The following is a 13,268-nucleotide window of genomic DNA, read 5'->3' on the forward strand; positions in this document are numbered from 1 at the left end:
AAGAAAAATTTCTCACGCCTCCTAATAGCCCTGAACATAAAAAGAAGACATCTTTGGTTAAATTAGATGTTAAATTTGATTTACCAATATATGATGGGGAGTTGAATGCAGAGACGCTGGATAATTGGATCAGACAGATTGATGTTTATTGCAGAGTGCAGAGCATCGACTCAGACAAGAGTAAGATTCAGCTAGCCAGCCTACGCCTCGGAGGCACTGCCTTGGTATGGTGGGAAGGTAAGACACAAGTTGACATGAAGAAACATGGTAAGATTCTTTCTGTCTGGAGTGAATTTGTTTCTGCAATTAAAAAGCAATTCTATCCACTAGCCTACATGCAGCAAGCCATGATGAGCTGGCAAACTCTTCGACAACTAAAAGGGCAAAGTGTACAAGGTTACACTCAAGAATTTAGGAAAAGAGCTTTGATTTTAGGAATTTCTTTAGACTCACCTGAGACTCTGTTGAAGTACATAGGTGGTCTACACAGCTACATGAGGCACACTATCCTCATGTTTAATCCCACTAGCATAGATGAGGTATCCATTCAGGCTACGCATCTAGAAGCTAGAGGTAAGAATGGGAACCCAGAAGTTGGGGGATCATCCCAACCCACTGCAAGCAAAAATAAGGAGAAAAGAAAACAGAAATGGAAAGAGAGAAAGACAAATACTGTACAGAAAAACAAGTCCTCATGCACTCACTGTAAGAAGGATGGGCATGATGATGAACACTACTGGATTCTGCATCCGGAGCTGAAACCTAAGAAGTTCGAGGGCAAGAAGAAGAAGACTGCTGCAGCTATTCAAAAATATTTGGGGTCAAACTTGGGAGATGAAGCAACAATCGCAGCCACAAGTATAAAAGGTAAAAATTCTGAAGCATCTACTAGTAATTTTGCACAATCTACTGATAATGAAGAAAATGAGAGAAAAAGACGTGAGCTTTTTCATATTCGAGTTATTTCCAAGCATCAAAAGATTGATACTTTGTTTGATAGTGGCTCACAAGTAAATTTAATTTCTGAAGCAATTGTAAAGAAGTTGGGATTACTAACCACACCTCACAAGAAACCATATCCATTAAGTTGGCTATGTGATAAAGCAAAGCTACAAGTGACTAGACAATATAAACTTAAGTTTTCTTTTGGGTCAGCATTTGTAAATGAGGTTGAGTTAGATATAGTTCCTTTGGATATATGTGGAATTGTTTTAGGAAGTCCTTAATTGTATGATAGAAAAGTTATTTTCTATAGAGCTAAGAACAAGTATCTACGCGTTAAAGATGGAATCGAATATATTGTAAGAACTCATAAGCTCAAGAATAATTATACTCTCATAAACTTAGGGCAGATGAAACGACTTGTAAATTCATGCAAACAATTTTTACTGATGGTTGTAAAGGAAAAGAAACTTGATAAAACCAATGTATTTGAGGGCTGTGATGCTAAACAGCAAGCTAATTTAGAAAAAGTTGTTTGAGAATATGATGTATTGTTTCAAGAACCTAAAGGTCTGCCACCCAAAAAGGAAATAGTGCATGATATTAATTTGCAGCAAGATGCTCCATTGCCTAACATCGGAATGTACAGGTTCTCCGCTTTAGAGAATGCAGAAATCAAGAGGCAGGTACATCAGCTGCTCGAGAAGGGGTTCATCAGACCTATCACATCACCATGTGGGTCTCTAATCGTTTTGGTGAAAAAGAAAGATGGCTCGTGGAGAATGTGCATTGATTACCGAGCGCTGAATAAGATAACGATCAAAAATCGTTATCCCCTTCCTCGCATAGACGATCTATTAGATCAGTTAAAGGAAGTTGTTTATTTTTCCAAGTTAGACTTGCATATTGGCTATCATCAGGTCAGAGTTGCAGAACAAGATGCATGGAAGACTGCTTTCAAAACAAAGCAGGGATTGTATGAGTGGTTGGTTATGCCTTTTGACTTAACTAATGCTCTTGCTACTTTCATGAGAGTAATGAATGATGTACTCAGACCTTTTCTTGATGATTTTGTTATTGTATATCTGGATGACATTCTTATATTTAGCAAAATGTGGGAAGAACATTTAAATCATGTTACGCAGACACTAGATGTTTTGAAAAGAGAAAAACTTTATATTAAACTCTCAAAATGTGAATTTGGCAAAACATCTTTGAATTATTTGGGACATATAGTAAGGGGTGGTGAATTGAATATAGATCCCTCTAAGGTTGCAGTCATTATAAAATGGCCTAAACCCAAATCTGCTACAGAGGTTAGAAGCTTCTTAGGAGCAGCACAATATTGAAGAAAGTTTATTTCTAACTTTTCCTTAATTGTAGCTCCCTTACATGTTTTAACAGGATTGAACAAGGTGTTTCAGTGGGGAGGCAAACAGCAGAAAGCCTTCGAAACCTTGAAAGAAAATATTAGTACAACACCAATACTAGCACTGCCCGATCTTCAAAGACCATTTGAGATCGAAATAGATGCCAGTGACTATGCCATGGGAACAGTGTTGATGCAGCACGGTAAACCCATATGTTATCATTCTGAGACATTTAATTCTGCAGTATTTAACTATCCTACATATGATAAAGAGTTGTATGCATTAGTACAGAGTGTGAAAAAGTGGAAACGTTACTTAATGGGAAAAGAGACAGTTATACATACTGATCATCAACCACTTCAATATCTACACTCCCAAACTAAGTTGCAGCAATCAAGACACTATAGGTGGATGGGTTTTCTACAACAGTTTCATTTAGTCATCAGATATAAAAAGGGAATATAGAATAAAGTTGCAGATATGTTATCTAGACCAATTATAAAAGCATCTACTATACTTAAGCATAATTCAGTATTGCATGAAAGCTACATTGAACAATATGCTCAAGATATAGATTTTAAAGATGTATATGCAACTTTAAGTCAAGGCAAATGAATAGAAGAATTGGATTATCATGTTAAGGACCAACTCTTGTATCATTGTGAGAAGCTATGCATTCCACAAATTGAAAGAGTAAAGATAATTCGAGAAGCACACACTTCTCTAATATCAAGTCACTTTGGTGTAAGTAAAACGGTTACACAGCTGCAAAGATTTTGTTATTGGCCGAAAATGAATGAGACAGTTTCTAGATATGTAAGAGGGTGTACCATGTGCGTTAAAAGCAAGCCCAGCAATAGAAAACTAGGCTTGTGCATTCCACTACCAGTTCCTTCTCATCCTTGGGAAAGTGTTTCCATGGACTTTGTTGGAGGACTGCCTAAATCTAGGAAAGGTCATGACTATTTATATGTTGTTGTGGATAGGTTCAGCAAAATGTGTATTTTGATACCTTGTAACAAACAGATTACAGCTGAACAAACTACAAAGATGTTCTTTCAGCATGTATGGGTTCATTTTGGATTACCCACTTCCATAATATATGATTGAGATACGCGATTTGTTGGGAAATTTTGGTCAAGCTTGTGGGAACTGACGGACACCAGGCTGAAGAAAAGCACAACTTTTCATCCGCAAACAAATAGCCAAATAGAAGTGGTCAACAGGACAGTGATCCAGTTGCTCAGAGGCTATTGCAGCGAGCATCCCAAAATTTGGGATGAACATTTATGCTATGTGCAACATGCTTACAACCGAGCTAAACATTCTTCTACACAGAGATCTCCTTTCGAGACCTGTTTTGGTTTCACACCAAGGTCTCCCTTGGATTTTGTCTTTGGTAAAGACATAGCAGTTGATGGACACAGTGATGTGGATAAGGCAACCAAGTTCATTGAACAAATCCAAGAGATTCACCAGGCAGTACAGGAACAGCTGGAAAAGAGCCAAGCCAAGTACAAGGTAAGGCATGACAAGCATTGGATGGAGCATAGTTTCCAAGTTGGTGACCAAGTCTGGCTGTATATCAGCAAAGACAGAATGCAAGGTGAAGGTAAGAAGCTGAAGCCAATAAGGTATGGACCTTTCAAGATACTTGAGAAAATTGGTGAGAATGTTTTTCGCCTTGATCTATCAGCTTACATGCACATCTACTCAATTGTTAATGCAGACAGCTTGAGACTATCTGAACCTTCATTAATTGAAGATCCCGAAGAGCAGAGTCAATTGCCTTCTATTAATGATCTATTACCTGAATATTTGATTGAGTTGCAGGAAGATGCAGTTCTGGACAAGAAGGTAAGGACTACACGCAGAGGTGACGTTGAGTACCTCAGGATGGGACCCAAAGGTTCAAAGCCAAGCAGTGCAAAATGGATAGAAATTGAACAAGTGAGGAAGCAATACCCTCACTTGATTGATGCTTAAAAGAAAACCAACTTTTGGTGGTCCAAAAGATTTTTTTTTTCAGTGGGAAGGTCGTGATCCGAATTGGATCCTAAAAACTCTCTAAGTTTTCATGACTGTTTCAATTATGCTAAAGATTCAAGTCCTAGAAAAGAACGAAGCTATCAGAAGGAATCCTCATGACAATGGCAGTTGTGGCCAGAGTGGAGCAACGAGGACCCTCGGTTGAGCGCGCAGACTGTTGGCCCATGGTAAAGCACAAAGGCAAAAAAATGGCAAAACCAGAGGCTAATTCAGGAAACAAAGGTGGATTCTGATACGCGATTAGCGCTAAGCGCTAGTGCTAATCGCGTATCGCAGGGCGTCCCCCTCAGTGAAGGAAAGCCTCGAAGCCCCCGGACCCGAAAATGCTATAAAATTCAGAAAAGTAACTGTTTCGGTTCCGTAGCGCGGGATTCCCCAAAACCGGCAGGATATGGGAAGGCTTTGAGGCGGTAAGCAGTTTTGACTGAGTCCCGCCCAATGCCACACATCGAGCGACACGCGTCCGGCGGAAGAGAGAGAAAATCGCCCGCATCAGATGGGTAAACATCGTGCAACTTGCCCGCCCGATATGAAGGACGACTGTAGGATCTGGGGGGTCCAGATCGACAGCGGAGATGCATCTCGATCACTGACCGGATTTGACAGGTTGAAAAGCAAGATGACAGGGGATTTGACGTCCGACGTGGATGATGAGTTGGCAAACGATTTGTATTCGCAAGCGATCTTGAAGCAAACGGATTTAACGACCATTCGAGTATGATTCAGGGAATTTGACACCCAGTTCATTAGCAAGACAGGTGGCCACCTCCCTGCGAGGCGTTACCCAGTGATGATGATGCAGAGCAAAGGAATTCGAATGGACAGAGGAAAGGAAACCAGAAGGCCGAGAAGCAGAAACGAGCAGTCAAAGAGCACACTAGCTTTAAAGCCATGAACTGACAGAAGCAGAAAACGGGCACATGCAAAGACACAAGAAGCCAATAGCAGAGAACAGAGAGTAGAAGCCGAGCTGACCTGAAGGCAGCATCGAGCCAGACAGAGCCAAAGAGAGTCAGAGAGTTTGTGTACTCCATTGAAGGCTTGAGAGGTTCAAGCAAGCTCCTCGGTATAGGCCTGTCATACTACTGTGACCCTCAAAGGTCGAGTTTCAGTAAGGAGAGTCTGTGCACTCCATTCCTACTGACTTCATTATGTTAGTGAGACTCGAATCGAGCTCATTGTTGTAAAAAATCTGCTTGAAAACATAATAGAGAGGCCACCACTGAAAGGCTGGACCAGGAGATGTAGCCCAGGAGCATTGGGTGAACTCCTTATTAAACTTATTTTGTTTACATGTTTGACTGTTATGTTTTCTCTGATTGCCTCAATGTCTATGTATTCTAGCAATATTATTGATCCATTGCATAAGTAACATAGGCACATCCATGCACATGAGTCTGTAATACCTTTCATTCTTTATCCTAGATAAAATCCAGATCAGAATCCCATTCATGGGTTTCAAGAAAAGAATGATATGCAGGCAAGCTAAGATGAAGCAAGAAGGGCCACACTAAAGGATGATCAAAGGAGAATCAAGATGAGGTATGCATGCATCAAAGTTTAAGTCATATTATCATTTATATATTATTGATTCATGTGTATAGTTCTATAACATGATCAAGCATGAAAGAATCTCTTTCACCAAGAACATGCTCGAAGGCATGTACCACAATGCAATGATCGTTAACAAAAGAATATGCTCACATAAGGAACATAAGATTGTTGACTAAGAAGCAAGAAGAAATGATGACAAGTCCAGAAAGAAAGCAATGAAGGAATGCTCTCACAAGAAGCATTAGATGGTTTACATATCTATTTGAGAAGAAGCAAATGAAGAAATAGATCAAGCATGTGAAGAACACCATGATCACCAAGAATCACTATCTGACAAAATGCCTTGAAAGATATCTCTCAAAAGAAGGCAGGACAACTCTGATAAAGAAAGAAAGGACCCTTGACACCTATGAAGGCCTTGGAGATACAAAAGGTGTAGATAACTACTCTACAGAGATGTCGTGATGAAGAAGTCATCCAACAACAAAAAAAAGCATTGTTGAAGCAATATCAGGATGAAGTCACGATGGGATACTAGGTCAAAGAATGTAACCTAGCAAGTATTATGAAGCATCCATGAGGAGAGTATTCTGAAGCATGGACAAGATGACAAAGGAGTAGCCAAGATGACAAGAAAAACTTGATAGTCACTTTCCACTAAGCAATGACATGAAAAACCAAGAAGGAAAGTGATCAATGGATTGTGCCCTACTGAGAAGTAGTTTGAACAAAGACTTCATGACATCAAGAAAGGAAGGAGATCAAGCAGCTGAAGAACCCATGAAGAAGAAGTTGTTGATGAAGGGAAGAGTCCCTAGTTAAGAGGGAGCTCTGACAAGTCCCTGATCAAGAGGGAATTTTGGATCACCCCTGATTACAAAGGAGTGACAATTGCGTTTTCCATTTCATGGATCATGCACTAGACTAGGACTAACAACCATAAGTCTAGATGAAGGCCATGAATGGAAATGTAGACACAAATTAGACACAACATTCTTGTGTTCATTCGAGAAGAAAGAATGGAGGGATTAGGTAATCATCTAGCATTCAGTAGTCTTTGAGGATGTGTAGGGAATCCAAGACAAGAGTAGGCAAGAGGACCGATATTCTTTGAGGGTTGGGAACCCAAGATAAGAATAGTCCTAAAAGGTCATACTCGGTGAACACCTGGGTGAGTATGTACCTTTAGAGACAATGATGAAGGTGTCTATAAATCATTGGTCTCGCCATCATTGTAGTTCATGGTCTCGTAAAGAGATGGAGTTTTTAGGTCTTGCACTATGACAATGTTGATGAATATGATGTTATAAATGATGGATTACAAATCTGGTTTCTCTTATGTGAATTCTTCAAGATTGATAATAGCCAAACACCTTGTAATGTTGTATGAATACCTCCCTAGTTAAGAGGGAGTGTTGAAGGAAATGTAACTAGGTTTGGTCTTCATAAATGTACTTTGGATATTTGTATTTATTCAAGAAAATAAATATTATTTGTATAATATATGTCAATGAGTTTCTTGCTCATTGAAATAGGTCTAGCACTATTTAAAGTGTTATAGGAAAGTCAAATAGTCAAAAGAAAAAGGTTAAGACTCTAAAGGCATATTACACATTGTATAAATATATATTAAAGTCAAGAGAATACCTCCAAGCAAAGTCAAGTCTCCTCCTAAGCTAAGGAATCATCATGGCACCATCAAGAAGCTCCTTCAAGCATGTTGCACCACCATGAAACTATCTGAAATCTACGCTTCCAGTCGGCCTAGAGGAGGGACAGTCCTCTATATATAGAGGTTTTCCACTCCCTCATAAAGAAGACAACGCAAGCTCTAAAATAAGCAAAGAAGACAAGCCGAGAAAGAAGGTAAGGGAGCCTCTAGTGCAGCGAGGAAGGGAAGACAAAATCGAGGATTGGAAGGTTGTTCTTAGGGTCATATATAGCCACATGTTTGGAGGAAGAAGGTCTATATGTGGCTACAACAACAGTAATACTTCAGTTCAATCCTTATCACTGTTTGGGTTAAAAGTTGAGGTCTATAAGGCCTCCAAGAGTGAAGGAGAATCCCTCACAAACAAAGGAAGAAGGGACAAGACCGAAGTTGAAGGGACTGTTTTCTAAGGTAGAAAACAGTCACATGTGCGAAAATCAGATCCTTTTATGCAGTCATAACAGCCCTACATTACATTCATACAATTTAGTTGATTTGTGGATAGAAGAAAGGAACCATCATAAGAAGAAGGGTCTCATCAATAGTATCTTCTCTAGAGCAAGAGCAACAAGGTTACTAACAAGTTGAAAGAAGAACGAAGTGTTAGAGGAAGGAGGACGAAGTGCCGGAAGAAGTGTCGAAGTATATGGTACATAAAGGATTGAAGACTTGACTTGTGCTTTGAGGATCTCCTTGTCAGGGATCTAGGGTTTGGCATTAATCAATAGAAGCTTCAATAAGAGAAAACTTACAAAGGGTTTTCCTCTCAAGAGTGGAGAGGTTTTGGCCCTGACAGAGAGCCAACATCTTGTGTTCTTGTTTTTATGGTTTGATAGAAATTTGATGAAGTACACACATATGCACTAATAAGAAGGAAGAAGTATAAGCTAACAAGAAAAATAAAAAGACTCCACAAATTATTATCAAGTAACGAAGAATCAAACTACACTACTTTGCCCTAGATTCTTCAACAAATTTGTCTTCACAAGACACTCTCATTAAATACATAGGTGGATTACATAGTTATTTGAGACATACAATTCTTATGTTTAATCCCACCAATCTAGATGAAGTATGTGTTTAGGAAACTCATTTAGAAGCAAGAGGGAAGAATGTTCCTCAAGAGACTAGCAAGAAGCCATTCAAATCTAGAGACAAAGGAAAGGGGAAGTTTAAAGGCAAAGGCAAAAAGAATGCTACAGTCAAGAAAGAGGGAGAGAAACTCACATGCAAACATTGTTCAAAAGAAGGCCATGATGAAGACCATTGTTGGAAACTACATCCAGAAATGAGACCAAAGAAGTTTAACAACAAGGGGAAACAAAAGACTGTTGCAACAACTCAACAAGATCTAGGATTTGATTCAGGTGATGAAACCAAAATCACAGCCATGGGAATGAAAGGTAAAGCTTCTATTGCAAGTACTAGTTCTTCGAGTAAGCCTATTAAGCCTCAAGGTGATAAAGAAAGAATTGAGCTTTTCCATATTAGGGTCATTACAAAACATACCAAAGTTGATACCTTATTTGATAGTGGATCCCAAGTTGACCCTATTTCTGAAGCTATTGTCAAGAAAGTAAACTTAGAAACTACACCTCGTCCTAAACCTTACCCTTTGGGTTGGGTATATGACAATGCCAAGTTGCATCTGCAAACTTTATTGATGAGGTAGAGCTTGATATTGTATCACTTGACATATGTGGAATTGTTTTAGGGAGTCCATACTTCTATGACTGAAAAGCGATATTCTATCGTCATGAGAACAAATATCATATTTTTAAAGATGGAATTGAGTATATTGTTAGAGCACATCGCAAGAAGATGAACTTGTCTCTTGTAAGTGTCGGTCAAATGAAAAGGCTTGTAAATGCTAGTAAGAATTTTGTATTGTTGATGATCAAACCCAAAGATATGTTAGGATATTCCAACACATAGGAAATAGTTAAGTATAACTTGGTCTAATGTAGAGTTAGGTAAAGTGTGTTTCTTTACTATGTACTTTTGTAACTTACAATCCGACGGTCACGATATGTTCTAGACATGAAGTGATCTGACGGTGCATTCTCTCCTTGATATTACCCACACTTGATCCATGGCTTAACACTCGATTGGTCCATGAACTCTATTTAAATAGCATGGAAGGTCATTTGTAGGGTGACCGTTCATGAAAGAATCTTATGTAAATTTTATTTCTTTTATTAATAAATTGCCTGAAGTGGTCACATGGCTTAGGCTGTGGACTATTTCCCTCTTTGAGGGTTTTAACCATGTCAATAATACTAGTGTATTGATCTGTGATCTGTTTGTGAGCATTGTCCTTTGGTGTTCTATCTGAGGAACTTACCCTGTAAATTCCTACATGGTATCGGAGCTATTTGAGGGCCGCATCCATTGGTGATCCAAATCGGAAGCCAGTACAACTGCGTCTTATTGTCGTTTCCTAAATTTATTGTTTTTTACCACTTTCGGGCCGAGAGGACTGCTCTATTGTGTTAGGAGCATCTGTTCCAATGAGGAACCCCTTTCGTTTCATGCGAAAAGGTTTCTTGTAGCCCTAGCTACGTCAGTTATAAGATCTAGAGGTATACAATGTTTATTTGCAGTTTTAGTTATTTATCTCTCTGTTTATTTCGATTTATTTATATCTCTGTTTTATATTACTAGATATACACCTTTCCTTTCTGTGTATGCTCTTTGCCCCACGACTCTATGCGATCTGAGCAAAAAAAAAAAAAAAAAAAAAAGGAAGGATTTTTCTCATGCGTATGCTCTTTTCCGCCGTGCCTTAGTGTGATCTCAGAAAATCAGAAACATTGAAGAAAATATTTAGTTTCCGGCGAAATCTAACTTCAAGCCATAAGGTTTATTTTTTTGTATGTCCATGTTGAATTGTGTGGTTTTTTGTTTTGTAGGCAAAAAGGACTTTTTGAAGCAAGCAAGCACCCCAAAGCTTCAGTGACTAACAAAAACAAAAAACCCCCCCTTCCTCTTTTCCAAAAGTCACCAACCTTTTAAACTAGCTCACTTGGTCCAAAGTTACTTTATGAAAATAGAGGTCTTGAGTTCAATTCTTTCTTTTTGTTGAGTTACTTTTTCAAAAAGCACATGTAACTTATGTTTTAAAGTTACTTTCTGTAAAAGTGTTCTCACCCATTATAAAAAGTGAGTCACTTATAATTCTAAACTCCTTTTATCTTTTATTTAAGTTACAATTTAGTGGGTAGCTCATAAAGTACCATTGTAAAAGTGACTTTCACTTATTTATAAAAGTGAGTCACATAAAATCTTTTTTTCAAAGTGAGCTAATTAGATTAAGTTTGGAAAGTGAGTCGGCATCTTCAACAACTTTTCTTCAAAAAGCCATAACTTCTTCATCTGGAAGCCGTTTTCAGAGCCGTTTTTTTAATCGGTCTAATTTTTCGAGATCTTTCCATTGGAACACTTAGTTTCAGCATATACAGCTTCAGTTTCTGTTAAAATGGAAAGTCCATGCCAAGTTATTCTTGACAACACCAACTACTTTCAATGGTGGTCCTACATTGTGGATTTACTTAGAAGTAAAAATCTTTACAGAATAGCCTCAGGCCAAGAAACTAAACCTAAAGATGAAGATAAGGCAGCCAAATGGGAAAATAGGCAAGATCAAGCACGTGGGTTGATAGGGATGTTTATTTCTCCAGACCTTAAATTCCATATCGCAGAACTTGATACCCTAATGAAGCAATGAAACAACTCACTAAAGTTTTTGGAATTAAAAATGAAATTAGAGCCCATCAACTCGAAAATGAGTTGTTTACATTGGACCCCAATAATTTTTCTTCCATTGAAGATTTTTTGTCCAAGTTCAAGACCCTTAGACTTCTCTTGGAAGGTGTTAAGGTTAATAAAGAAGATGGTAGCCTTATCTATTCTGTTCTTACTAAGTTGGGACCAACCTACTCTGTGTTTGTTTCCACCTTCCATTCTACAAGAGAAGCCTTTATTTCTTTAGGAAAAGACTACAAGTCCCCTTTTTTTGATGTCTTTTGTGATTCTTTAATAAGAGAACAAGAAAAACTCTTACATCTTGGTCTTCTTAATCTTGGAAAATCTTCTAAGAAAGCCTTATCTGCCTAGCAACAATTGAATTCAAAGAATCCTAAGAAGCAATATCCTAAAAAGAATGGTCATAAACCAAACAAGGGTCCTAAGCAATTTCAGTCTCAAAATGAAAAGTCTTTTCAACAAAATGATAAAGTAAATAAAAATAAAGGGAAGAAGAGTGATAGACATTGCAACTTTTGTAATTGAGATGGCCACTTAGAATCCAAATGCTTTAAGAAGATGGAAGCGTTGGAAGAATCAATGAAGAAGCATAACATCCATTTGGAGCACTCTTCAACTTCAACTTCATCTTCAAGAATAGCACTTTCTACATGTGGTTTTCAAGCATCTCGGTCTGGTTATGCACTAAATGTATATTCTTCTTCTTATTCTCATGAGTGGCTCATTGATTCTGGAGCTTCTTATCACATGGCCAAAAACAAAGCCATGTTTTCTTCTTTAAATGATTGTAACACCAAAAATATATATGTTGGTGATGATAGATCTCTTAGTGTTGCAGGGACTGGAACTGTTCATCTAGACAATGGTCAATTTAATGATGTATTATGTGTTCCAACCTTATCCTGCAACCTTCTATCTGTATATCAAATAACTCATTCAAGTGAAGATAAAATCGTTGAATTTTCACCTCGCGATGTTGTAATTAAAGACCTAAGAGATCCTAGACAAATTTTAGCTACTGGCATTGTTGACGATTCTACAAGGTTGTATAAGTTTAACAACTTTGGGTCATCAACTCTTCCCTCAGTGTTTGTTTCTCATAATGATGAAGTGAGCAAACTTTGGCATGAGCGATTTAGTCGCTTAAACTATCACTCCCTTCAAAATCTATGTAAAGAAAATATGGTGACAGGTTTCCCTATGGTATCTTGTAGAGATGGTGTTTGTTCCGGATGTGTACTCGGAAAACATCATCAGGATAGTTTTGAAAAACATGCCTCTTGGCACACCTTAGCCCCTTTACAGCTTGTGCATAGTGATTTATGTGGTCCACTTCAGTTGTTTCATTCTGTGGCTACAAGTATTTCTTAACTTTCATTGATGATTTCTCCATACTCACTTGGGTATACTTCTTAAAACTCAAGAGTGAAGTCTTTAACATGTTCTTGGCCTTTAAGGCCTTTGTTGAGAAACAATCTGGACATCAAATTCTTAAGCTAAGATCTGATAATGGTGGAGAATATGTTAACAACAAATTCTTCAACTTTTGCACTAAGCATGGAATTCAAATGCAACATATTTTTCCATATACTCCACAACAAAATGGTGTATTTGAAAGGAAGAATCGCACCTTAAAGGAAATGGCTAATTGTATGTTTCAATCTAAATGACTTAGTCTTAGTTTTTGGGCAGAAGCAATTAATTGTGCAAATTACATAGTAAATCACACTCCTACTAAGGTTTTAAAGAATATCACTTTAGAAGAAGCATGGAGCTCAATGAAACCAGATGTAAGTCACTTTCGTGTTTTTGGAAGTGAAGCATTGGCCCATATTCCAGATGAGAAACATAAAGCTTTAGAACCTAAGAGTGAAAAA

The sequence above is a fragment of the Pinus tabuliformis genome, chromosome X (genome assembly GCF_031772625.1).
Source record: "Pinus tabuliformis cultivar Carrire ecotype Pingquan chromosome X, CPIR1, whole genome shotgun sequence".
Classification (NCBI taxonomy): domain Eukaryota; kingdom Viridiplantae; phylum Streptophyta; class Pinopsida; order Pinales; family Pinaceae; genus Pinus; species Pinus tabuliformis.